A 24,691-nucleotide genomic window follows, 5' to 3' on the forward strand; every position below is an offset into this window, starting at 1 on the left:
CCTGAGTCACACTCGGGGTTACCGCCCAGGAGGTTAATAGGTTGAGAAACATTAAGAGCCAGGAGTTAGAGCCAAATGCCACCAAGGTTCCAGTTTTACACACAACAACACACATGCACACACCCACAAACAACAGGAAAAAAAGGGGGAGTAACCAGGAGAGAGAGGACACAGGCAGGATGGATACGTGTATGGTAAGCAACATTTTATAATCTTATTTTAAAAAATATTAAGAAAAATACAGACTGGTTATATGCAGCCTGTATAAGAATAGGAATAAAAAATGTGATAAGCCACATTTTTATTCTTATTTTAAAAAATAGTACGAAAAATACAGACTGGGTATGTGCAGCATGGGACCTGAACTAAACCTTTTGTAAAAAAGGGTCTTATGTGCTGTCTCCCCTCTTTATCTTCTCCTATGTGTATTCATTATTATTCACGGATACAAGTGCATTTTGCTAAGTAAACATACTGTACTCTTAAAACTCTCTAAACATACTATACTCTTAAAACTCTCTGAAATTAAACCACCATTTTAGCTAAATTAAAAATGATGTGTGCAGTATAAATAAAAATATTGTTCCATCCAAGAAGACACAATTAAATAAGAATTTGTTGATGTGTCTATCTTTCCTTCATAAATTCTTACATTAGGGCAGCTTAAACGTATTTTATACAGCAGAAAGTTGGGAGGGTAGATGGAATTTTTGGACTAGCAGCAGACAACTTATAAACATGGTGTTGGAAACTGTGGACATAAGAACGTTTGGCAAATAGAGACAACATCCCGGAGTTTGCTGAAGGTCCCAAGAGTCTTCATCAGATCCTTTAGTGCTACAAATTTGTGGTTAACCTTTTTGATAACAGTGATAGACCTAAATGTAACCAAAGCAAACACACGTCAGAGACTGACAACAAGAACTACACCCTGGGCAGACATTTAATATAGAGTTAACTGCTATCAAATCTTATTGGCAGAAGTTTAAACACTAATATATATTTTTACTAATAAATAATATTGTTCATGCTTGATTTTTTTGCTGAATATAAGTAATATTGCTAAAAACCTACTCTGTTTCTCTTTCTTGTTTATTATACACATTGATGTTTAAGGCCCGTCTTCTTCTGTCATTTGAAACCACCACTACTTCCCACCACTACATATCTCCCATCCTATTGTGTGTGAAATTCCCCCACCTACTAGATTGTAAGCTCTTCGGGCAGGGTCCTCTCCTTATGTATCACTGTCTGTATTAGTCTGTCATTTGCAATCCCTATTTAATGTACAGCGCTGCGTAATATGTTGGCGCTATATAAAACCTGTTTAATAATATTAATATTAATAAAAGGGCTGGCAATTATCCTTTTGAAAGGAATTTATACATTGTGAACCCCACTAGTACTAGCTCTCTCTTTCTTTCGGGCGTTGCCCAGGTATTTATTTATTGCAATCTTATATTATACAGGAAAAGGATTCAAATAAAGCTATAGTGATTTTCTTGTCTACGGTGTTGTTTCATTTTTTGCCTTTGATTGCACTCAATTGCCTTATGTTTGCTCTAAGGCGTTATTACAGGCAAGAAATTTGTAAAGGAGTCCAAAAAAAAGTATGTAAAAATATAAGCAAAAGGCACACTGTCAAAGAGCAATACATACACACATACATACATGCAAATATACCTCTAACATATACCACAGCGGTGTACAAAGATCAGCTGTGCACACACATGAGTCTGAGTCATATGTCCAGCAATTTTGGTTGAAATGTCTCCATGCATTTCCTAGTGATGACATACACACATCCAAATATAGCTCTGACATATAGCACAGTGCTCTACAAAGATGACTGGTGCACTCACATGGGTCTCAGTCATATGTATGGCAAGTTTGGTTGAAATGCGTTTTCAAGTGATGGTGGAACATACACACATTCATTCACACATACATACATACGTCCAATTTTATATAAAAAGATTTATATAACTGTGACATATACAATAGTGCTGTACAATGAAACACTGAGCTAGACCCATCAGTCTCTGTACAGAGGAGCTAACACTCCAATGGCCCCCCACAGTCACACACTATTGTTATACATTTATATACATCTGACATACCACAGCGCTATACAAAGATCAGCGGTGTCATATGTCTAGCAAGTTTGGTATAAATGTCTCGATGTATTTCCAAGTGATGGTGGAATGGAAGTGCCATCCATCATTCACTATCTGGACGATTTCCTGTGTATTGGCCAGGCCAATTCATCGGTTTGCCAGGTACTGTTAGGGTCATTGCAATACAATATGGAAATGGTGAACTCTTTCACAGCCTCATCCGGGCCGGTGATTCGCCTATTGAGGCACCCTGTGTTGCGGTAGTTGAGGTTGAATATAGTGGTTGAGACAGTACATGTACTGTGTGTAAAGAATAACATTGCGGATTCCTTGTCTCGATTTCAGTGGGATCGGTTCCGGCAGTTGGGACCAGGAGCTGCCCAGCAGGGAGTCAGATTGTGGAGGACCGCATTGGATTCCTAGCGGCTATGGTTCAGCAGTCTGTGAGTCAATCCACATGGGCAGCTTATTTGGTGGCTGGAGTATGGGGTGTCTGTATCAGTGGTTAATCAGAAGTTGTCTACACTTGCATTTCTGTTTAATTTGTTGGGTTTAAAGGACGCCAGTAAAGAGTTTGTGGGTAGACAGGTTCTCAATGGGTATAGGAGGGGGTGTAAGGTGATGCACAGAAGGAGGCCTGTGTCGTTTCCTGTTTTGAGGGCTGTGTTTTGGTGGTTGGGGGAGGTTTGCTCCTCTGAGTTTGGGGCTCTGCTGTTTAGGGCAGCCTTTGTGATAGCGTTTTTTGGCGCTATGCAGAAAGGGGAACTGAGAAGTCTGGCAGGGGGAGGGGATGCAGGTGCGGGAAGTGTTTTGGAACAGAAATAGAGTACGTCTTTGGATTGCTAGGTCAATGACAGATCAATTGGGCAGGGGTTTTAGTGTGGAATTGACAAAGGTGGGTGGGAGTTCAGCTTGCTCTGTGTCAGGTGTTGGGGAATTTTTGAGGGGGAGGCCTGTGGATGAGGCCCCATTTTTGATACATGAGGATGGGCGGGCTTTGTCTCGGTACTAGTTTTTAGCATTTTTTGGAAAATGTTTGAAGGTGGAGGGTTTGAATGAGAAGGAATTTTCTTCTCATTCATTTGGGATTGGGGCAGCCACGGAAGCAGCCAGATGGGGGTTAGATGACGATGTCATCAAACCTATTGGGCATTTTAGATGTTATATCCGCCTGCATCTTGTGGTGCGGTAGGTGGCATAGGGGTTTTTGTTGCGGCCAATTTGTTGGGTTGGTTGCTGTGGTGCTTTAATATGGGGAGAGCAGTTGGTTACTGTTGTTCTTTTCCTTTGGTTCTAGTTTTGTTCGGGGTTATTTGTTGTTCTCTGGGTTCAATTGTGTTTTTTTTTCAGGTGGTTGCCCCGCCCTGGTGTGGATCTTAGGTGATTCCAATGTGTCGAGAGGTGCAAGGAGAGCGGCTGTTTGGCCTGATGGTAGGCAGCTGGGCTACCCTCAAACAAATGGGCTGGTTTGGTGGCTCTGTGGTCTGCAATGGGCGCAGGGTCATCCCAGAAAAGTTTTGTGCTTGGGTTTAGGTAGGGGTTTAGAATGCTGGTCTGCGGGGCTATGTTTTGCCACAGTCAAGATTCAGTTCAGCTAATCTTTCCTCATAGCTGAGCTTCTCCATTCCTTTTATTAGTTTAGTTGCCCTTCTCTGTACTCTCTCAGATGTGGTGTGGCCAATGCTTTGTACATGAGCAGGATTATGTATGATCTCTGCAGTCTATTCTTTTATTACAAGAAAGTACTTTTCTAGCTTAAAAAATTGCAGCTTGACATTGCAAGATATTATTAAGTCTATGATCTACCAATCCCCCAGATCCTTTTCTATTGTGATGCCCCCAAATGTATTCTACCTAGACAGTAAGAAGCATGCATGTTGTTAGCCCCCAAGTAACATTTAACAATAATAAATGTCATTTGCCACTTGGCTACTCAATCAAACAGTGCATTCAGGTCTGCTTGCAGATTTTAGACATCTGAACACTGGGGTACACCGCTAATAACTTTAGACCATGAATTATTAGGTATGAATCATAAATCACTACTTTCTGGATGCAGCCTTTAAGCCATGTGTGGGTTTAAACTGTTTTGATTCTAATCTAATTATAGGGACTTTTTCTTGCAAGCATGCTTCTTCTGGGTATATGACTCAGAAGTACTAAAGACAGAAATTCTTCCTACAAATATTGTTGGTCGAATAGCTCACAATTCGATTCATCAGCTATTTGCTCGAATAGACCAAAAGTATTTGGGTGGTTGAATGTTGATTTCAAACACCATTAAAGTCAACGGGGGAAAAATTTGGGTTATTTTTCAGGACTGTGTAGAGCAGGGATCGGCAAACTCAGGTCTTTAGGCCAGATACAGCCTAGCCGGTAATTCCTTCCGGTCTAACGCCCCCCTGGCCGATTCGGCCTAATGCTGACCAGCAACCTGCGGCTTCAGAGGGGATCTGCCAGGGGGCATTAGAAACTACCGGAGCCGCTGAAGTTCCGGTGCTGCATGTAATATTGTTTTACCTAAACTTCATTAACAGCTTTCAGAAAGTAGTTTTCTGTCATGTGAAACCACTGCAGTGAGCTACTGAAAAATAGGGGTCTATTTATAAAGCAGTCACTCTCAAATTCATTGAAACATTTCCTGGTGTGGAATCGATTACTGCCATTAAAACACATATCCACACATGGAAAGATTCTCCACCATGAAATATTTCAGTGAATGTCAGATTCAATGTTTTGTAAATATCAGTTATGGAGTATTTTAGTGCAGATAAGAACTATGAAACTAATAGCTGATATGATAGCATACTTAGCAAACCATCTATTTCTACCAGTATTTGTTAAAACACTAAAAGCAGGCAATGAAGCTTAGGTCAAACACGTAAATAGAAATTCAGTTTTTTCATTCTTGTATTTCATTCCATCATCATAGTCATATATCCATATCTGATTATCCATGTAGTGATTTTACATTAAGTTCACAAAGTGAAGAGATAGGAAGAGCAACAGTGATGCTATTGTCTTGGAGAAACCTACAGGAAAAACACCAGAAATTAGTTGTATTTATATGAAAGGGGGCCTATAATGAATGTGGGTCAATTTTATTTTATAATTTTATATCCCTGGCTGAAACAAAATGACTAAATTTTTGAAAATAAAACTGTGATTAAGTTTACTTGTTTATGGGTATCACAAATATACCCAGGGCTATTCTAAAAAGATTCTGTTTTGGAACAATAAAAAACAGGGTCAAAGGCATAAAAGGCACCTAGATGGCCTTACTGCTTTGGCCAAATAGTTGTAATAGAAGAGAGTTCATGCTTTGTCCATACCCCAATGTTGTCACTATTTTAGGGTGCCTTATTATAGGATGTGCAGGAGTTAGGTGTTTTTCAACCAGGGTTCCATAGAACCATTGAGTTCCTCTACAGGTTTCTAGGGGTTCCCAATGAGTACATTGTGCCTTTCAGTTTTATTGACACCAATGATCTTTTTGGCTATCTGTAAGGGTTCAATTCTTGCCACTGGTCAGCAAAGTAAGAGGCATTCTTCCAACTGGCCACCTGTAAGGAACTTACCCGTCCTGCGAGCCTGCGGTGTCCCTGGGGATCCCAGCCACAGAGGCAGGATGGCCGAGGCTGCTGCTCTGCTCGCAGCTTGTCTCTCTCTGCAGGCGGAGGGATCTGTCCTGGCCAAACTACTGTTCAGCCAGGCGGCATCCCTTGCATCCCTTCGGATGTGGTTACTGAAACCCTGCTCTCAGCACTCCTTTGCATGTGCAAAGTAGTGCACATCCTAGGGGTGCTGTGGGAAGAGGTGCCCATGCTACTATGCGTCCCTCTTGTACCCCCCAAGGGCGTGGCACTCGGCTGCCTCGCCCCGGGGCGGGACATAGTCAGTTTGAATTCCCTGCGGCCACAGGGGATCGCAGGGGATTTATTTAGTCTCCTATCAGATGGCGCCAGGTGGCGCAAGGTCATTGGTCACTCTGGCCATTAAAGGAGAGCCTGTCCTGAACACCATTGCCCGCTATATACCTCTGTTAACACAGTGTGCTTGCGTGCTACCTTGTGTTGGTTAAGTTTACCTGCTTTTGTCATCTCCATAGTGACCTGGTCTGAAGTTGACTCTGCTTGAACTCTGCCTGCCCTGAACTCGGATTGTTACTGACCATTCTGCCTGCTGCCAGCCCTGACCTCGGATTGTTCCTTGACCTGTCTTTGCCTTACCCTTTTGTACTTTGCTTGTTTGGACTTAACCCTTGCTGTGCTTTGTGACATTGAATAAAGCCTGATTGAAGGATATCTGGAGTTGGTTGTGGTTTGTGTGCCCAGGCGCATTACACCACCACACTAATGTACTGTGAGTTGTAAATATAGTAGGTAAAGCAGGGGTTTATTGAAGATCCAATAAGACCCCATTAGTTATCCCTAATCAGCATTATTCCTTTCTGTTTTCTATTATTTTATGCTGTTTATTTTTTTATATATTTTTAGTTTTTCAAACTTATTTTTTGCACATTGAATGAATGAATTGAAATACTGATTTGTTTTTAGACAGGGTCAATTTTTTAACCAGAAACAACAAATTTTCAGCAACCCTGTATTTTTTATGTATTATTGATATTATTACGAGAATCAACATATTCTGTGTTGTTTTTCAGGAAGTGTGTTACCTATAGATTCATATAGTTGTACAACTGCTTCCAGGCCCAAGTTCGCTACTCCTTGTAGTAAAAACATAATCTTCAGCATTCATAACACACTTGCATTTAACCTAAATCAATTATTAGGAGACATATGTTCAATATTAAATATGAGATTTTATATTTTTGTGCCATACCCATATGAAGTGACTTAAAGACTAATGAAATGTGAATAGATTATATCCATAGGTGTGGAAGAAATATTACAGGTTTTTAAATATACATACTTTTTTAAAAAATTATTGCTGGTCATAATAGAAAAACTTTTTCCCCCTTTTTAAGATTGTTTTTAAAAAACAATCTTGCTTCAGACATTCTGTCTATTTTTATTATATTGTATTAGTATATGGTTTTTATTATATGCATACTATATTGACATGCAGTGTGAGAAATATATGTGCATTACAGCAAAACTGAAATATACTTACATTCAGTGGCTACATTCTACTTTAAAAAGAAAAAAAAAATAGGAGCAGATTTACTAATGTTGTTTATATTTAAATACAATATATATGAAAAGAATATATTCAAGTTAACAGTAAAATAACTATAATTTTAGGTCCAGCTTTTCATCAAACCTAATCTAAAAGTGTTCATATTTTCATTATTTTTTTATTGCAAATTATGTGGACACAGTGTGATGTTCCCCTAGATTGATGTCCCTATTTAATGTACAGCACTGCAAAATATGTGTAATAATAGTAATAATAATAATAATAATAATAATGTTTCCCTGAAGCTCTAAATAAAAATTATTCTGTCCTTGGGAGAAGTTTGCTAGTGATTTGTCTATTTATTCTCATTGAGAATCTATAATATATTTTTACATATTTATGTGCTTAGTGTTGGGGTGTTCTTGCCTACCCTTAACTAAAGTCAGTTTTAGCTTCAGTTTATTTTACCACAGTCTCTGTAATTCCAACTGGGCATGGAATAAAACAAAACATATCAGAGATTACTTTCTGACAAAACTGAATTAAAAAAATGATCAGTAACCCAGAGTTTTTACTGATTTTAAGGTTGATCCAAAGTTCTTGTGACCTGCAGAACAGATCCCAAATCTAGTTAATATGTTATGCACAAGCCCCATATGGTAAATAAAAAACTTCCTTAGCCTAATGTAAGTGAGCCAAATCCTCACTTGGTCAGAGGGATTCAGTAACGAAGGCAGTGCTGTCAATCCAAAAAGCAGTGGGTAGGACTGGGTGCGATCAGTTGTTAACTGACAAACTGCAAGCTTCTAAATCACCAGAGACAATGCTGATAGCCAAAGCAGTGGCAAGACAGAAGTGCAAGCCAGTATAGTCTACAAGAGGGTGACAACACTTCTCTGTATTTAGAAGCAAGGCATCAATATTGTCACACAATTGCATAGCAGTAAACTAAGCAGTAGTATGTAATGCCAAGTAGCATCTAAAAAGGCCAATCCAATATTTGTATGCAGTAAATAAAAGATAAAATCATGTAATGCCCTAACTGTATAGCCCATTAAATCACTTGTAGTTCCTCCTTTGGAATAGAGGTTGGGGCATCACACAGAAAAAGGAAAATGGATTTTAAGGGGCTTTGAAGGTTGTCAACTACATTAATAAAAGGGTCTCTTGTCCACCCCTTATTTCTCTCTTCCCCTTTCATTTCTCTTTTCCCTATATTCTTCTCATCTCCCACCCTCCTTATCTGTCCCTACATTTCTCTTGTTTGTTAATGCCTAAACTACAGGTTTATATTGAAAACTTTAATTATCTAATTCTAACATTCACTTTGTTATTTGTGTTATGTTATGTCTTGTATATTCATTTTTTCTGAAGAGATCTGATCTCCCATTGTTGGCTCCATCATATTGCTGTATAAGCGCAGATTTAAAGAGAATTCAAATATTCTGTGTTGTTTTTTAGGAAGAAATTAACAAAATATGTATTTTAGCTTTCTCTATGACCAACAACCGTTAATATCTGACAAAAATATGTGTTACCCATAGATTGGTAATATTAGCAGAAAATGTTGACATTAAGGTGACTACCACACTTTGTCAATGTGTATGAGTAAGTAGTTAAATTAGACCTTTGTACAATGAGTAATTATTATTAGACTAATTATATTTATTAACTATTAATTAATAATAATTTTTTAAGAGACATGTTTAATATTAAACATGAGACTTTAAACAGTGCCAAACAACAGTTAAAACATGTTTTGTATTATCATATGGTGATGCATTTTGAATGGGTCCCCGATAGTGCATTGCAGTACATTGCATTTATTTTGTTAGAATGCATTGGCAACGCATGTCAATGCATGTGCTTGAAAACAGTAAATAGGTTTTTACTGTTTCTAAGCTGCCAGGGATGCCTACTGCTATAAAACTGCTCCTGTTCTTAAAAAGAATGAAGGTACTGCATTTCTCAACAATATGCATAAACACAATAATTTTCATTTATAGCTTAGTGCTCTTGTAATACAATATTTACAAAGAACTAAACAGTTTAAGATCAAAACCATTAAGAATGATCATAAAGCCCTCCCAGCCCTAGCCAACCCTTTTTTTGTGAAACTTATCTGTAGAGGAACTCGGAACTAAGGCTACATACACAATTGCAGATGATTCTTGTCCAATAATCACCTCACCATCATCTGTTGTTCTGTCCTAGCGGATCCACGGATGGGGAACGAGGATCGATCGTAAAGAAAGTGAAGAGGTAAGAGTGCAGCTGTGCCGCTCCAAGCAGAACAACGCTGTATGTACAGCACTCTTTCATGCATCGTGCAGTCTTTTGTCATTTCCAAGACATCTATTGCAAGTGTGTACGCAACCTTAGAGCACTAGCATTCTTGTTCATACTTTTATCTTAGTGACTTAAGACAGTATTGAAACTAATCAGTACAGATCAGTCAAATTTGGATCAGTATGGCAGTCAGACAACTAGCTTTTTTAAAGAGGTTGAGCAGTTACTGTCACCACAAGCGCAGATTTTCTAAGTGCTAGTAAAGTGGTTAACATAAATAAAATCCTACTAATGTACAAAAATTAGGTGGCCTATTCACATATAAGATGGTGTAACTGAAAAGGAATCTGATCACGGAAAGTCTTAGTGGCACACATATTGAAGAACAGAATATTACATCTGCAAACAAGTAGACCAGATCACTGTTTGCTATCTTGAAAACCTTCATTTTATACTGTCATTATTAATTACATCTCGGCACCATAACCTAAGACTGAACAGCTATGCAGCTTGAAAATGGGCCAAAAAGGCTTTGGATGCTTCAACTCTCAACTTCTTCTGATCACTGTTCAAACATTTCGGCACCGACTTCGCTTGCGCATGTCTGGGATACAGGTGATAAAAAACCCAACACGCTCCAGTGAGATGTCAAGTATCTGGGCTATCTTTTTGCTGATATTCGCCGGTCCTCAATAATCAGCTTAAGGACAGCATCGCAGGTTGCTGGGTCAGTTGAGGTTGGGAGGTGCCCACTGCGGGGCCCATCTTCAACGGTGAAATGCCCAGTCTTGAAATGGGATATCCAGGTTTTGACAGTGTTGTAGGAAGGACACTTCTCCCCCAGTGTTTGTGACATCTCAGTTTGAATGTCCTTTGCTGACTTTCCCTGGAGAAACAAAAACATTATGACGGCCCATAACTCCAACCACGTGAAACTTGCTTGTGCCTCTGCCATCACAGCTTCTCACTAAATGAAAAAACAGCTTTAAGAATTGCAAAGACCTGATATTTGAACAGTTACATACTAAGATATTGAACTGTCATATACCCCCACACTCATTTTTCTATTTCATCTGGAAGGGGGCAAAGCCAGGAACTTCTCAGCACCCCCTTGTATGCTTATCCCAACATAAACAAAACTCTCAACTGTCAAGAATGAATTGTCTGGAGTATAAACCACAGTAAAGCTTTGATCTGTATACAGAGCCATGGTTACAGGTAGAGTACAAAGTACTCCTGGTACAATGATCTGTGCAGTGCTAAAAAAAAATGAAATATAAAATGTAGCTTAGGAAAATAAAAAGCCCTTTTGTTTATACATGTAAATTCATATGTGGTAATATATGTCCATTATAAACTTAAAAAATATAACTTAAATATAAAATATAGACAGACAGTAAATATATAATTCAGAATATGAAGAACATGTGTACACAATATAACAGTTCATAACTAAAGCAAAAGGCTTGATTCATTAGAGTCATTTTTTTTTGTTTTTGTCTGAACATTTTTCATAGATGAAAATAATATATATGGGCAGCTCTAGACATTTTAAACCTTTCTGCTGTTTGAAAGCAAAACATACATTTTTTTTTTAGGATATATTTTTATTTAGGAAACAAAGGCCACATAAGATGAAAACAATACTCTAGACATCTCCACTCTTCACTATATAAAACAAAATATGAGATAATTCAGTTAGGATGATTTACTAAGCAGATCATTATTTACCTAGCAAATTCAATAATGCAATTTGTTTAAGGGGTTATTATACTGGAACAAAAAAGAGGGAAAACTAAAGAAAGGGGGAATGGCAGATTTGCTTTACGAAAGAGACAGTCCAAGAAACATTTAAGAGTTATAACAATAGGGAACATATTTTTTTGTTGAGTTAGATCTTACACTTGTTTTTTTAATAATTTTTGGTGGGTAAATCCAGAAATGACTTAGTTTTTTTGCTATCACATCCACTTTTCACGATACAGGGTACCCTCCATTTTTGTCAAAAGACATACAAATTTTACACACAATGAAAAAATAATGAATTAATAACTTGAATTTTCAGATTATTTAAATGTATTTTGTTCATACAAATGATTTATTGTTACTCTATGACATTTTTTTACAGTAAAACCTTTGAAAATTAATCGGGTAAGCGATTTCCTGGAGAGTTCAGTGTTAGGACAATCCTGCCGGATGCTCCAACAATAGTCATCATATGTACATCCCATCTACCCTGATACGGTCCTTCCATGACCTTCAAATCTTGGTAGAACTGTTCACCTTGTCCATCACTGACTGCACCAAGGTTTTCCGGGAATTTAGAAAGATGGCTATGCAGAAAATGCACCTTGATGCTCATGTTGCAACCAAGCATTTTGTAGCTCTCCAAGAGTTTCCGGACAATTTCTGTGTAATTATTTGCTCGTATGTTTCCAAGAATGTCATTGACAATGGATTTGAATGATAACCAGGCATTCTTTTTAACTTCTGACATTGTCCTGATGAAATGTTCATCTTTGATGAGCTGCAGAATCTGTGGACCGTCAAACACACAAAGTTTTGAAGCCTTCTTCAATAGTCCCAAATCACGTGCCAAATGATTCAACTCATGCTGACCAAATCCCTTACAGAGTCCTCTTGGTCTATTGATGAAATTTTAGGGGTTGTTAGCCACGGGTGTCCCCCACTTGCACCTCTAATTTTGTTCACCTGCACTGCACCGTTCATGGGAAATTGGGGTTGAAGGGGACAGTGTACTGTATTATTTTCTAGTTTTGTGATAAGTCTGTATACATTTGGGGGTCACACCTCCTTGCTATGTAAGTGGTCTGGGGGGTCCCTAATTTGTTTGTTTAATTTTAACAGCAACCCTGATGTTCAATTCTCACTACTTTTTATAATTATGACCCCCAAATTTTGTAATTTATTAAAGGTGTGGAGATGCAATTTGGGGGTACTGCTGGCTTTGAGGGTCCCCTGTGTACCCTGACATCGTTAGGACATACTGTTCAGGAGATATGGGGATTTGTACAGGGAGAGATGTAATGCTGCAGTAGATGACATGCTGCATTCATTCTCAAAGTGAAAGTGAATCTTTCCTGAAAATAAGATCATTGTACACACCCACTGGTATCCGCCCCCTTGCAGTTATTTTTCATGGGTAGTTTTTTTGTTAGGACAACGGCCGAATTTACAAAGGCCGTTTACGCCTACATGTTTGGTAAGCGAGAATGGCCCAATTCGCCGCGGGACCGAATTAAAAAAATTTGCTCACTCATCCCTTTTCATCAGCAGGAGATGCCCTTAATTACTCACTATGATATGGTTAACCTATTCCTCTGTGCATATGTGTTAATAACAGTGTCTGGCTATCGTCCTGGGTCCTACCACTATCCTTATCTCTGCCCTCCTTTTGCTTTTTTTTTTTTTTATTTCTTCTGTTATTTTGTTATGAATACACAACAATAGGACACGTTTGGTTATGCCACGAAGTGCCTACCAATTATGATTATTAATCAATGCTATTTCATGCTGTTTCTAAGTTATTGGGAATATTTTGTTTTTTAGTGTTCAGATAACGATTTGGTGTTCTGTAAATTTTTTCCTTGATTGTTATTTTTAAAAATTTCTAAAATCTTTTCTTTTTATTAAAAATTGCTGAAACAAAAAAAAGAAAGAAAATTGATTTAGGAAATACCAGAATTTTTTCTAGTGCTAAATAGGAAGTAAGACAAGTAAGTAAATATTCTCAATTCTTTTAATAAATTAAACCTTCATTTTAGCCAAACCAAAAATCATGTGTGCAGTAAAATTAAACAAATAAATAAAAAATGTGTCAATGTGTCTATCTCTCCTTCATACATTCTTACATTAAGGCAGATTAAATGTATCTCATACAGCAGAACTTTGAGAGGGTAGGTGAAATGTTTGGACTAGCAGCAGCTAATTTATCAACTTGGTGTTGGAAATTGTGGACATAAGAATGTTTGGCAAATAGAGACAACATCCCAGAGTTTGTTGAAGGTCCCTGGAGTCTTTACTAGATCCTCTAGTGATAAGGTTGCAAATTTGTAGTTTACCCTATTGATAACAGTAATAGACTTAAAAGTAACCAAAGCAAACACACGTCAGAGATTTGACAACAAGAACTAACCTAGAGTGAACTGCTATCAAATCTCAGGGGCAGAAGGTTTAACACTAATATATATTTTATAGGATACAAAATGCATATGAACTCATGTTATTCCATTGAACCTCACCTTTATAACAATTTACATTTTTAGTTATGTAATTAACAAAACAATTACCACCTTTCACACACCTAGCGGCATTATTGGGTTGGATTATGAAAATAAAACAGAATGGTTTCACAAAACATTTATACCCTCAATCAATAATCTTAAAGATGATCAACATCTGTCTTGTCACATAGTTACATATAGTTACATAGTCAGTTAGGTTAAAAAAGACATCAAGTCCATCAAGTTCAACCACTAGGGAAATAAACATATGCCAGATAAAACCTTATAGACATAGCTGATCCAGAGGGAGGCAAAAAACCCTCATAAACCGTGGTTCATGTTGGTCCAGCATCCAGCTTTTCCTTAACGCTATCTAGAGAACTTGCCGAAACTACTTCCTGGGGGAGCCTATTATTATTATTAAACAGGATTTATATAGCGCCAACATATTACGCAGCGCTGTACATTAAATAGGGATTGCAAATGACAGACTAATACAGACAGTGATACAGGAGGAGAGGACCCTGCCCCGAAGAGTTTACAATCTAGCCTTTTCCACAATTTCACATTTCATTTCCTTATCCAGAGATTAAACATTAAGTACTTTGCTAGCTTTACAAATTGCAGCTTGGCATTGAAAGCTATTATTAAGTCTATTATCTACCAAAACCTTCAGATCCTTTTCCATTTTGACTCCCCAAATGTATTCCCCCTAGACAGTATAAAGCATGCATGTTGTTAGCCCCCCAAGTGCATAACTTTACTTTTAAAGTTGCATTAAAGGTCATTTGCCACGTGGCTGCCTAATCAAACAGTACATCCAGGTCTGCTTGTAGATTATAGACATCCTGTATGGACTTAATTTCATTACACAGATATTGTACTTTTAATTCTAAACTCTATACTATTTATAAAGATAATAAATAGTAAAGGTTCCAACACTGAACTCTGGGGTACACCACAAATAACCTTAGACCATTCAGAGTATGAGTCAATAATCACTAATCTCTGGATGTGGTCTTTAATCCATGTGTGGCTATAATGTTTGGGGTGTATTCCTAACTGAAGATTAGGCTTGTTTTCCACATTACAGAACAATTCCACTTAAATGTGACTTACTACTTCCAGATAGGCTTTTACCTAGATAAATTAGAACATACAGAGGAATATTATGAAACATGTTACTAATTCAAAAAAATATAAACAAAAGTTTTGCAAAACTGTTTTGATTCTGATCTTACTACTATTCATTGTAAAAGGCCATAACAGAAATAAATGGGCTGACATTGTTGACCTATTCTGACTTTTTCTTGCATGCATGCTTTTTCTGGGTATATGACTCAGAAGTACTAAAGACGGAAATCCTGCCCATGTATGGCAAGTTTGTAAAGACAGATAAACAAGAAGACATGGTATAAATGCAATGCAATTTATTAAGCAGCAATACATATACAGCAGTGCAAACAAAAATGCATGTATATAGTCATATAATCCTCTCACATTTATAATGTGCAAAAGGCATATTTTAGATGAAAATACAAAAAAGGTCCCTCTACCAGTGAACTTGGGTTGTGAACATATCCACAGAATAAATAAATCAGAGTGGCATTTAATGCCAGGATTTTGTAATCCCAATGGTCAAATGACAAATGTACACATGAAAGAATTATCAGCTGTAGTGCAGACGCCGCACGTAATATTGTTTTACCTAAACTTCATCAACAGCTTTCAGAAAGTAGTTTTCTGTCATGTGCAACCAGTGCAATGGGATACTGGAAAATAGGGGTCAATTTATAAAGCAGTCACTCTGAAATTCACTGAATCATTCACTGGTGGAAAATCGATTACTGCCATTAAAACACATGGACCTCCACCAGGGAATATTTCAGTGAATGTCAGATTCAATGTTTTATAAATATCAGTGAGAAAGTATTTTAGTGCAGATAAGAGTTATGCAAGCAGGCAATGAAGCTCATAGGTCTCATGCACATAAATAGAAATGCATTTTTTCATTCTTGTATTTGACTCCATCATACTATTCATAAATCCATATCCATATCCGATTATCCATGTAGTGATTTTACATTAACTTCACAAATAGAAGAGATAGGATGAGAAAAAATGATGCCATTGTCTTGGAGAAACCTACAGAAAAAAACACCAGAAATTAGTTTACCTATCTAAATAGCCCTGAACAGATCAAGCAGAGTGAGGAAGGGAGAAGGACAGGTCACTCTTCTGATTTATTAACGCCTCTGTGTAATCATGAGTCTATATAATTTTGTAAAATGACTAAATTAGAGAATATAATTAGGATTATGTTTACATGGGTTTCACAAATATACCCAGTGCTTATCTAAAGAGATTCTTTTTTGAAACATTAAAAAATAGAGCTGTAAAGGCATAAAAGGCATCTAGATGTTTTTGCATCTACATTTAATAGTCTCTAGAACCCTACTGCCTTGGCCAAATAGTGGTAATAGAATAAAGCTCCTGCTTTGTCCTTACCCCAATGTTGTCACTATTTTAGGGTGCCTTACTATAGGATGTGCAGGAGGCTGGAAGAGTTGGACCTGTTTTAGCACTATGAAAAATTGCTACAGCTTTTCCAGTCTGGGTGGCTCTAGAGCAGTGCTTTTCAATCAGGGTTCCATGGAACCCTAGAGTTCCTCCAGAGGCTGCTAGGGGTTCCAAATGAGTACATTGTGTGCCAGTTTTATTGACACCTATGATCTTTTTGGCTATCTGTAAGGGCTCAGTTCTTGCCACAACAAAGTAGGAGGCATTCTTCCTACTGATCACCACACTAATGTACTGTGATATATATAATATTTAAAGCAGGGGTTCCTTGAAGACCAGAGAGGTATTTTAAGAGTTACTCCATGTTAGAAAGACCAAGAGCCTAGCACCAAAGCTATGTGTAGGGGCCTCTAGGTATCTGTATTTGATACCTGCAACAGTTTCTCTTTGTGTGTGTTTTTTTTAATGGTTTACAAATGCCAACAGCTCCTGTTTAAAATGAAACTTTCAGATAGTCTGCAATGGGCATTGTGTAATACTGTGTAACAATGTATTGTTACATTGCATTTACTACTATTAGTAATTATTACTATTTCTATTTCTATTATTTTCTGCTGATGAAATATGTATTGATAGTTATTCTTGATTTCTAGTTTTTTTTTGAATCATTAGAAAGATATATTTAATAAAATGTAGGTATCATTTGTATCCTGAAGAAGCGGACTGAATGTTCATTGAGACGAAGTATGAACTATTTATGTCACTGTTTTTTGCTATGAACAATTTGTTTTTAATGAATCAAATATATGTATGGTTTTAACTATTTATGTATTGTTGATCATGTAATAAAGTATACATTTTTTATATTTTTTGTAAACTAAAAGATACATCTAGAGCATGTGCCTCAAAAGTCCCAAATAATCATGTTGCTATTTTGAATATTATTTTCTGCTGTTTTTTTCTATTTTTAACCTTCACTTTTTAAACATATTATTGGCACATAGAATGTGCAAAATTTAAAAAAATGTTTTTAAACAGGGACAGTTTTTTTAACCAGAAACAAAAAAAAATTACTTTTTAATTTACAGGAACACTTTCCCCCATTTTTAACATCTTTATATACATAGAATACAATATAATTTTAATTTTGAGCTATTAAACTAAAATTAGGATGTAATCTGACAAAGGTGAAACCTGTTATGATGGCAACTTCTCACTTTGAAGGAATTTACTCTTGTTCCAAGTTGTATCTATGGAACAAGAAGTAAGGACACAGAGAAAAACCCTTCTTCCCTATTTTACCCAAAAGTATCTAAAACAATCTTGCTTCAGATATTCTGTCTATTCTGACAATTTTTATTATATTGTCTATATACCTGCTATATTGACATGAGAAATATATGTACATTAAAGCAAAAACTGAAATATACTTACGATCAGTGGCTCCAGAATCCAAATAATTATATTGTGCTTTAAAAAGAAAAAAAATAGGAGCAGATTTATTCATTTTGTTTATTTTTGAAAAAAAAAAATATATATTTACATATATATATATATATATATATATATATATATATAATGAAAGAAATATAATTAAGATAATACTTGAAACTATGTACAAGATACAATACAATAACAATCGTTTTTATGTCCAGCTTTATCAAGCTTAATCTAAAAGTGTTCACGTTTTTATTATATGTTTTCCTGTAATTGATGTGGAGTTCCCCTAGACTAATGTTTCTCTAAAACACTTGAATACAGATCGTTCTGGCCTTGGGAGAAGTTTCCTAGTGATTTGTCAGTTTTTTTCCAATGGAGGATCTGTAGGGAGGTGCATGTTGTGCTAAAACTGTAAGTATTTTTAATAATTTTTATGTTTTATGTTGGGTGTTCTACCACCCACAACTAAACAAAAGTCAGTTTTGGTTTCAGTTTATTTTTGAATGTATATACCACAGTCTGTGTGATTCAAACTGGGCATGGGATAAAACAACACATAATCAGAGATTAGTTTCAAAGAAAACTGAATTTAAAAATTAATCAGTCAATCAATCATCCAGAGTTTTTATTGATTTTAAGGTACATCCAAAGCTTATGTGACCTGTGGGACAGTTTAAACAGGTCCCATATCCAGATATTATGTGATGTTCAAGCCTCATATGGTGGAAAACAAACTTCCTAAACATTCTGTAAGTGAGAAAAATTCTCACTCTCACAATGCTGATAACCAAAACCCCGCAAGTGTATTCCAGTAAAATAGGGTATACACTCATGTAATGCCCCTAATGTATAGCCTATGAAATCACTTAGTTCCTCCTTTAGGATAGAGGTTTGTGCATCACACGGAAAAAGGAAAAATGGATTTTAGGGGGCTTTAAAGGTTGATATCTTCTTTAATAAAAGTGTCTCTTGTTCACCCCTTGTTTCTCTCTATCCCTTTCATTTCTCTCCTTCTTATACCCTTCTCCTTTTCCGACCCTACTTATTTGTCTCTACATTTCTCTAAGTTGTTAAAGTTACCTAAATAACAAGTTTATATAAGAATGCTTTATAAATCTTTTTCTAACATTCACCATCTTAAGTTTAATATGTATTGTTTTGTATATTCCCTTTTTTCAAAATACTTTAATAAGGAAAAAATTAACCATAAAAGGATCTCAAAACATTTATAAAAACCTCATTTACAATAGGTATAGGCATTACAACAATTATAAAATATGTAGTAAATTGACCTAATCTTCTTAATACAGTGAGTAGGATATTTTTTGCTAAAAGTTTATAGTAGGTCAGTCTTGATGTATGTCTATCTTTTTGTTACCTGGTCAGCCATATAACTTTTTAAGTATAAATTAGTATCAAATACAAGCATTACAAACATTTATTAACATTTATTATTATATTACGACAGATTTACATAACTCTAGCACAGATTCATTTATAAAAGTCTTACAGTGTTATTTTTGTCTTAGTGGTGGTATGTCTCTGAAAACATGTTTGAGCAAAATTTACTTACAGGCATCTATTTCTATTCTCAAAGTTGCTACATCCTGGGATGAAGAGATAGTATCTGATGTTCTACTAAGGACTGCACCACATTGCTGTAAAAAATCAGATTTAAAGATTAAAGTTAAAGGATTCTGTATGTTTTTTTCAGAAATCAACAAATAATATGTTTTAGCTTTTTATAACCAACAACCTACATTATTTGGCGGAATGTACACGTAACCCATTGATTGAGATACACTTTCATCAGTGTACCTGGGTGGATCTGGTCCAGGATTGAAAACATTTGCTAATAAATAGCAAATTTATTTTAAGAAATGAATTCCAGGTTTGCTGGATCACTCAGGTTTACTGATGAAAGTGTATCCTCTCCAGCCTTGGGGAGGTTTAACTCAGACCCATTGGGTTTACCACACTGCACTTTAATTGGCATCCCAATGCAAAGAAAAACTTCTGCTCTGTTTCATGCCATAATGTATGGCAACACACTATAGTGTGTTGCATTAAAAGAAAAAGAAGATGTACTTTGCATGTTAAAGTTCATTAAAACACATCAAAAATGGTACCTATAGCTGCTAAAAGGGCTTTTAATCTATGCCTACTTATATAAAATGGTTCCTGTTAAGAAGAATGAAGATACTACATTGTCTAAAATAAACACAATTTTTTTTTCATTTACAGCTTAGTGATCTTGTAATATAGTATGTACAAAGGACTACACAGGATAATATCAGCATCATTAAGGAATGATTTTAAAGCCCAACTGTAACCAACATATTTTTTGTGAAACGTGTCTGTAAGGGAAACCTAAAGAGGGAGCACAGGCATTCTTGTGCATCTGCATACTTCTATTTCATTGACTTAAGACAGTATTAAAATCATTGGATCAGTATAACAGCAAGGCAACCGGCCTTTTTAGAAGATCAGTAGTTGCTGCCACCACAAGCATTGGTTTTGTAAGTGCTAGCAAAGTGGTAATCGCATAAAAAAATTCTTCTAATGTACAAATAATAGATGGCCTAGTCACATATTAAATGGTGCAACTGAAAAGGAATCTGGTCGCAGAAGGACTTACCGGCACACATACTGAAGAACAGATTGTTACATCTGCAGACAGGTAGACCAGATCGCTGTTTGCTATCTTGAAAACTTTCAATTTATACCGTGCTTCACTGCCATTTCCATTATTAATTACACTGAGTAGCTCATCACCATAACTTGAGTCTGGACAGCTGAAGGCAAATGAGAGTAAGATAAGTGAGATATTGATTTTTGTTGACACAGAAATGTATGTAGTGTTTAACTTGTGTAAAAATATCAAATCTAACTCAAGAATAGATCACAGGCTTTAAAAGGGATAGTTTAAAATGCTTTTGCAACCAAAGGAACTGAGTCTGAATATTTTTTATGAGCCTTTTTTGTTGATATACCTACCCCACTAAAAAGGTACTCTAAAGAGGGTCTCGGCAGAGTGCTTTCAATTAATAGAAGATTAAAAAAAAGAAACACACACATAAGCAGCTCATTCATATTGGATATTGTTAAACTGTGCTGTGGTGGGGTCACCATGTATCCAGCAATTCCCAATGGAGTTTGACTGAGCAGAGATAGCTATGTACCTGTAACAAGAACAATATATCACATGAATGGGCTCTCTTTTGGGTTTCTGTTTTTGACCAATGTCATTTATTTATAATGGGGTGTGTCTAGAAGTGCCAAAATGTAAAGTTAGGACTACTATGTTTTATAAATGTGTGGTGTTTGTATTTTAGGCACCCCTGCTGTTAACATTTACCTCTTAGTGCTTAGGTTTATTCAGCCATAATGCATAAAAGCTTGAATGCTTAAATACTTAAAGTCTAACTCTTGCCAACATTTTTGCAGTTTTGGAAAAAATGTAAACCAGTCAGATTATCTGTCAGGCTTTAGAAATAGTCTATGTCTCTACATACCCTATCCCTATTCACACCCATCACCTAAATAGAAAGTGGCAGAAAAGAGAATAATTAAGTTAAAATAATGCATTTGCTATTATCTGGATTAACACTGTTAGATAGTGAGAAATCTTTTATTAATCAACTGTTACATGTAATGTTATTTTCTACATGTTTTGAAGACTGAGTGCAGACAAAGTTATATAATATCAACATACCCATTTGATCCAGTAGTCAGATTGTAAATTTCTCCTCCAGTGTTTTGTGCAGAGGCGTATAGACTTAGCACTTTAACTGAGAATGTGTTTGCTTCTAATGATGGTATGCTTATCCCAACATAAACAAAACTCTCAACTGTCAAGGGTGTACTTCCAACAGTATAAGCCTGAGAAAAGGTTTCATCTGTATACAGAGCCATGACTATAGGTAAAGTACCAAGTACTCCTGGTACAGTGATCTGTGCTGTCCTGTAAAAAAATGAGATAATTAAATAGCAGTTTTGTTTATATATGTAAATGCATACATAGTAATGTATGTCCGTTATAAATGAAAAAAAATCTTTAAGCATTTGCAAATTTAAATTGTGTTATATTTCATCAATAGTACAGAATTTTGAAACTATGTGTACAAGATACAAGAGTTCATACATAAAACAAAAGTCTTGATTCACTAGAGTCAATTGATTTGCCAATCAAAATCTTTACACATGTGACTAATTCACTCAACACTGAAAATAATGCCAGATAATGATTAATATTGGACCTTATGCCTGGTTCCTTCCAAGGGCAGGTCTAGACTTTTTGCTGCCTCTTTTGCTGTTTGAAATATTACTAGGGTATATTATTATTTAGCCAAATGGCCACATAAGATATATGTGAAAATAATCTAATCTCAGCTCTCTACTATACCACAGTTATGAGATAATCCATCCATGATGATTTACTAAACTAGCACATTATTTTTACCAAGCGAATTAAAGTTAAATAATGCATTTGTTAAAGGGGTATTTATACTGGAACAAAAAAAGAATGAGGGGTTTGCTTTAAAAAAAATGGAAAGTCCATCCAAATAAGGGACATTTAGGAGCTATAATGGCAGTTCATGTTTTTATATCTTACCTATGCAAAATTATGACCATAATATTTTGTTTTCTGCTAATGTAAATTATGAGTCTTTGGTTTAATCAAAATACTGTTGGTTTACCTTGAGATCACTGTGATATACCTATATGGATACTTACGAGTCTTGTGCATTGATGGTGGTGTTTAATTGGACTGTAAAATTCAAAGGATATATGCAGCTCACAGCCAGGGAAGCATTGTTTCTAGTTATGATATTTGATGATGCAGCATAAATGTTTAGTGTATTGGAAATAATCACATGAGTAGAATTGAACTGTAAAAAGGAAAGTATTCAAATCTGTTAATCAGATGCATTTAAAAAAAATTGATAAATCACTGTTTCCTAATTAAGTAGTATGTATTAAGTTGTTGCTTTTTCTTTAACATTTGCAATGCATGTTTTAATTGTCAGTATTTAATGGAAGTAATGTAAAATATTGAATTCTCTCCTAATTTTCTAGTATGACAGTTGTGGAACTGCAACATTTTTACCATAAAACGTTTAGGGGGAATAGCTTGGAATATCTGTTAGAGATTCAGATCTAATATTGGGTTAAGTTTTAGCAGATTGGTAATTATTATTGAGTAACTGTCTACTTCCAACATTTAATATATTTCCTGGGAATGATTCATAAATCTTTCCAAGGGTTATATCAAGGGGGACAATTTATAAAGTAGTGAATGTGATATAGCACATTATAAATATAATAAATATACTGCTAAGTGTCAGGGGAAAGTTAAAGAATAAGGAGAGGATACACATGGATCCTGATTTAGAAAGCTCTCCAAGGCTGGAGAGAATACACTTTCATCAGTGAAGCTGGGTGATCCAGCAAACCTGGAATGGATCTGGTTCAGGATTCAAAACATTTGCTAGCAAATAGCAAATGATTTTAAAAAATCCCTTCCATATTTTCTGGATCACCTGGTTCACTTCTGAAAGTGTATTCTCTGCAGCCTTGGAGAGCTTTCTAAATCAGGGCCTAAATCTTAAAACGCTTCTCTTAAAACCAATATTAAAATTTCTACTTACTTCTATTTGGTTGCCACATTTTCCAAGGGACAGAGGATTGTGAAAAGCTACTTGAGGTTCATTGTTCACAGACACCTCAAGGCTGTTACATTCATTTCCAGTGTTGTTACTAAGTGCCGGATTGGCGCTATTATATCTGTTCTTTTCCAGCTGACACTTAGAAATGTATATGTTCATTTGTCCACTAAGGCATTCAACTGTTGCATTTGGAGGGGTCACTAAATTATGGAAAAAAACAAAACTTATAAAAGTGGGGCATTTTATCCATAACATAATAAAAATACAAAATGCCTTTAGGAACATTCTAAAAAAATGAATTAAAAAAGAATAACAAAACAGAGATGTATATCCTTTGCTACAATACATTTTATATATCTAAAGATTAAATGTGAAGTGGTCTTTTGAAAATATATCTATTTGGCATGAATCGACAAAAAAAGAGAATATAAATATTTGTTGATTGATGTATATTATCTGTGGCTATGTCTTAACTCTGAACTGCATCTCTTACCTGGCACAATAGACCATGTAAAAAAAAGTTTCACAAAGTTGCTGCTATCAACCAAGTCAGATCTTTCCATTATTTCTAACATTCTGCAAAAATGTAATTTTTGTATCTGGTAAGTGCTTCCTGTTTCACACTTTATACATAAAGGCTTGTTTTCTTGATGTCACAAAAAGGAACAATGGCGTGACTCAAAAATTGCACACCTCTGATACTTCGAAACTTGAAAACTTTCCGTATGTCAAACATTCTCAATAATTTGAGACTTAGCCCTATGTGGATGGAGCTTCTGGGGACAATATCAGGAAATCTGAATGTGATAAATGTCACTATCTTTTTCAACATATGTGAAGATTAGATGTCCATTCACACAGTGTCTACAGATAGAGGTGATCTACTATCTAGATGTAATAATGTACTATGTAAAAAAAAAATCAGCATACACTTTGCTAAGTTAACAGCTTTCCCTTTAGTATATCAACTCCAATGCCCTTAAGAGCCATTAAAGTATTCAGAAAAAGCTTTATATAAAATGTTAAGTGAGATACTGTACATGATTCACTGTATTTAGTCAAGTCGCAGACACAGTTGGAGGCATCACAAGGCACTTCTTCACAATGAACTAAAGAAGGAAACAAGTAAAAAGGCAAATTAGTTTACAATAGCATTGTCTTTGACATTTTTTGTACTAACACATTTAATGTCAATATCAAATTATTCAATTTTGCTTAATATATCACGTTTGTCCTCACTGTCTCTACATCACAAGTTTTGTTTGATGACAAA

General features: G+C 35.8%; 1 protein-coding gene and 2 long non-coding RNA genes across 3 annotated transcripts in view; 2 read left to right on the forward strand and 1 right to left on the reverse strand.

The window, feature by feature from the left end:
- LOC140337838 (uncharacterized) overlaps positions 1-6,419 on the forward strand; it is a 26,559-nt gene extending 20,140 nt beyond the window's left edge. The window contains exons 4-6 of the long non-coding RNA XR_011922145.1: positions 2,463-2,560; positions 3,468-3,548; positions 6,226-6,419. This is a non-coding gene — a long non-coding RNA (uncharacterized lncRNA). The remainder of the gene's footprint in view (positions 1-2,462; positions 2,561-3,467; positions 3,549-6,225) is intronic.
- Positions 6,420-14,922: 8,503 nt separating this feature from the next.
- Positions 14,923-19,408, reverse strand: LOC140337844 (uncharacterized). The gene is made up of 3 exons (XR_011922146.1): positions 19,323-19,408; positions 17,744-17,779; positions 14,923-15,934 (listed from the first exon to the last, which is right to left on the reverse strand). It is a non-coding gene; the product is annotated as an uncharacterized lncRNA (long non-coding RNA).
- Positions 18,072-24,691, forward strand: part of LOC140337786 (KN motif and ankyrin repeat domains 1-like) — a 44,439-nt gene continuing 37,819 nt past the window's right edge. Inside the window, exon 1 of the mRNA XM_072421614.1 lies at positions 18,072-18,160. The gene's annotated coding sequence lies outside the window, so the exon portion shown is untranslated. The remainder of the gene's footprint in view (positions 18,161-24,691) is intronic.

The sequence above is a fragment of the Pyxicephalus adspersus genome, chromosome 1 (genome assembly GCF_032062135.1).
Source record: "Pyxicephalus adspersus chromosome 1, UCB_Pads_2.0, whole genome shotgun sequence".
Classification (NCBI taxonomy): Eukaryota; Metazoa; Chordata; class Amphibia; order Anura; family Pyxicephalidae; genus Pyxicephalus; species Pyxicephalus adspersus.